The 3955-nt window shown below is 38.8% G+C and overlaps 1 non-coding gene across 1 annotated transcript; it reads right to left on the bottom strand.

The window, feature by feature from the left end:
* Positions 1 to 3281: 3281 nt before the first annotated feature.
* Positions 3282 to 3354, bottom strand: Trnaa-cgc. The gene has a single exon. It is a non-coding gene; the product is annotated as a tRNA-Ala (tRNA).
* Between the last annotated feature and the right edge of the window lie 601 nt (positions 3355 to 3955).

The following is a 3955-nucleotide window of genomic DNA, read 5'->3' as shown; positions in this document are numbered from 1 at the left end:
TATTACTGTTGTAACTATTGTTTGTATTGGAATACGCGTGTTGATTTTGATTTCCGTACTGAGACGGCATGTGAGTTTGCTGTTTTTGTTGTACCGCGTATCCAACTGTGGGCGCGCCAGAATTGTGTTGGCAAGCCTGCATGTTTTGCATACCACTAGTGTAAACATTGTGGCTGCTGTTTTGCCGCGCGAAGCGCTGATCTTCAAGTAACATGTCAACCGAATCTAAAGCTGTTAAAAAATAATCTGAATCGTCATCCGGGATATGTAGAAGTTTTTCCTTAATGTTGAAAGGCAATTTTGCCTTCAACGCACGGAGTATATCACGCGTTGCGATTGGTTCGTCTAAAAAATGTCCCATGTTCAAGTATTTTTCAAAATATCTGCGTAAGTTACCATTTTTACTGTTAAAAGTTTCAGGTTCTAAAATTTGTCTTCTGAGTCGCTCCTGGACGGATTGCGACCAGAATTTGTTCAGAAAAGCACGCTCAAACTCACTGTACGTGGTACATACGTCAGCTTGACTGTATGCCCAGACAGCTGCATCGCCTTGGATGTAACCGACAATATATGAAATCTTTTTCCGGTCACTCCAAGTGCGTGGAAATGCGTTACTAGAAGATTTAAGAAAAATCACCGGATGAATGGTTCGTTTTTCTGGGATAAAAATCTGAAATTTCCTGTGTTTCATTAAGCTTTCATCTTCCTTCGCATTGTGATATGGATTTATTCCACTGTAATTACTGGTATGTTCAGCTGGCGAGTAATTACGATAATGTTGCTGTGGTTTACCATGATAATAGCTTGTGTTTGTGTTTCCACATCGTGGTATGTGTTGTAGTCGTGGTGTGTTTTGTTCTTGTGTATTTGTCGTGTGCGGAATGTGTGTATCATACTCGAATGTATATTGGTTTCTGAACTGTACATTTTGACTGATATTTTCGTTACATTCAGACTGTAGTTGATCGGTGAATTGTCTCATGGGTGCAGTGACGGATTGTACTGCGTCACTGATCAGCTGTTTGTTATTAGTCATGTATTGCGCTACGGAGTCGTGCACAATTGTTGGTAAATTTTCACGTAAGCATCTATCAAAATGTTTGTCTTTGTTCTCAACCCAATCATGAAATTCTTTATTAATATTTTGAAAATGAGCTGTGGCATCTGATTGTAAGATGTCAGTCAGGTGTTGTTCAACATTGTCAAATTTATTCTGTACGTCAGTAATTCGTTTTTCAAGATTGTCATGTACTGAAGGATATGTTTGAATTTGTTCAGTAAGAACTTCACACGTGACATTAAGGTTTTTTACTTGTGTCTGTAAAAGTGCTACGTCAGTTGTAGTCTTTTCTTGTCTCGTATTGAGCTGGGAAAATTTAGTACTGAGTTCGGTCATCTGTTTGGTCAGTGTGGCGTCTATAAGTTCCACACGCTTACATAAAGTGTCATTACCTATCTTGATTGCTATGAGATCAGATTTGATTTCGTCATTTTGTGTTTTTAACTGTTCATTTTGTGTCTCTAATTGTGCCTTTAAGGTTGCCATGTTTTCGGCGTTTTGTTTCATTAGCATTTGTAACATGTCGGCAATGTTTACCGTTTGCAAGGTCTCTGCCCCCGCCGCGTCATTAGACGTGACGTCATGCATTAACATGGGCTCTGATTGAGATTTTGAAATTTTTGTAGTGGACGGCCTATCGTCAAAATTTTCAACACTTGCGTCAATGTTTGATGAATCGTCACTACCGGTTGCTGTCGTAAAGTCATTTTCTAACACTTGTCTCACGTCCGAGTCGGATTGCGTCTGAATAGTACGTCCTTGATGTTCCATTTTTGCGTATTGTTTTCTAGTTATTACCATGCCACAGGTGATATATGTTTCAAGAAAATTTTTGACACTGATTTTAAAATAAAATGTAGTTGAGCATGAATCGCTATTAGCAACAATGGCTGTCTGTTAATTTAAAAATATAAACTGAATTTGAGATTATTGGTAATGGCTGCTGGCCATGTTACATGATATCATACAGAAATCGGCCATATTGTACACTCGTGTATTGGTATTGTTGCATACGTTATTGTTTAGGGAGAAGTACTGAGAATGAAATTTATCACTGAAACTGTTATGCAGAAAAGAAACACTACAGAATTTACTGAAAAGCTAATACACTGAATTATACGTCTGGTCAAGCCTACCAATGCAAAGATGCTGCGTCTTACTTTATTTTGCTGGAAGTTTCATTGCGTCTTCCCGCAAAATTTCAGAATTGGAAAATATCTTCAGATTTTGTTATCTCTCATACATTGACGTCCAGGTCCAGAAAGTTGATTTTTTACATGAAACAAAGAGAACAATGTAACAAATGACAAAATAACAAGTCCGACACGCAGTCGACAATATAAAATAAATAAAATAAATAAAAAAATGTTATTTTGAATATGTTAATTATTCTATCTGTATGATGGTGATTGTGATTGCAATTGTATTTGCTTATCTGGAACATGGACGTTTAATTATTCGTTATCAGACGCTTGACAATGGCTTTTTCGTAAAGGCAATGTTACTCGTAGTTGACCGTGAAATAAAACTGAATAATCGGACTTCGTAATTAAATCGTTTCCAAAGACTGCTGCGGTAGGTGCGGACTCATAATCTAAATCTCAATATTACAATAATTTGCCAACCATGCCAATACGTCGTACAGAGGTGATTGTCTACTAAACATAAAAAAAGTTACACAGTTAGTTAAATCAGATATATTCAATGAATAAGCCTACAGTTCATAATCCTACTTACTTTTATAAATATAAATTCTTTACAGAATCGAGTGCCTAGTGTGGTTGCAACTCGCAGTATTCTTCTATAACATGAAATATGGCGGTGTGCCAGACAATAAAATAAAAAAAAAATACGTGCTTCTCGCACCACTTCAACCAGAGCTCTCCTTTTTTCTTAAACATAAGAGTAACGTAATTGTGCTTTTGTTTTATCAGCGACACAGCGCTGCAGTTGTGTGCCATAGGCTTTATTTATTTGTCACTGATTATTTGTTTAATTAATATTTCGCGATTCCGAGGAAACTCACGCTCGGCATGCAAATGTGCCTTTATAAGGAGGAGATTAGTGTTTAACGTCCCGTCGACAACGAGGTCATTAGAGACGGAGAGCAAGCGCGGGTGAGAGAAGGATGGGGAAGGAAATCGGCCGTGCCCTTTCAAAGGAACCATCCCGGCATTTGCCTGAAGCGATTTAGGGAAATCACGGAAAACCTAAATCAGGATGGCCGGAGACGGGATTGAACCGTCGTCCTCCCGAATGCGAGTCCAGTGTGCTAACCACTGCACCACCTCGCTCGGAGACTCTTACATAAATTATGAGCATGTAATAATAATGCTGTTTCTGAATCAAGTCATCAACTTTAGTTTAACTTCTCCAAATCAGTGATTGCCCAAAGTTTCGTAAATGTAAAAGGTAGTGTGCCATTTTATAGCCATAAATTATTGCCAGCACTATAAGAAAACAATTTTCGTACATTTCTCATACAATAGTGAATATTCAACTACTTGGTTTTATTCAGTTTCTGAAAACGAGTCACGCCCGGAAGCTGCTAATACGTTCAGCACAATTTTCATTCGAATGATTTTCGTAGAATGACATTTATTACAAATCTACATCTACATCTACATTGATACTCCGCAAGCCACCCAATGGTGTGTGGCGGAGGGCACTTTACGTGCCACTGTCATTACCTCCCTTTCCTGTTCCAGTCGCGTATGGTTCGCGGGAAGAACGACTGTCTGAAAGCCTCCGTGCGCGCTCTAATCTCTCTAATTTTACATTCGTGATCTCCTCGGGAGGTATAAGTAGGGGGAAGCAATATATTCGATACCTCATCCAGAAACGCACCCTCTCGAAACCTGGACAGCAAGCTACACCGCGAAGCAGAGCGCCTCT

The sequence above is a fragment of the Schistocerca piceifrons genome, chromosome 6, assembly GCF_021461385.2.
Source record: "Schistocerca piceifrons isolate TAMUIC-IGC-003096 chromosome 6, iqSchPice1.1, whole genome shotgun sequence".
NCBI lineage: Eukaryota > Metazoa > Arthropoda > Insecta > Orthoptera > Acrididae > Schistocerca > Schistocerca piceifrons.
The sequence above is the reverse complement of the archived record's forward strand: the minus strand, read 5'-3'. Positions and strand labels throughout refer to the sequence as shown.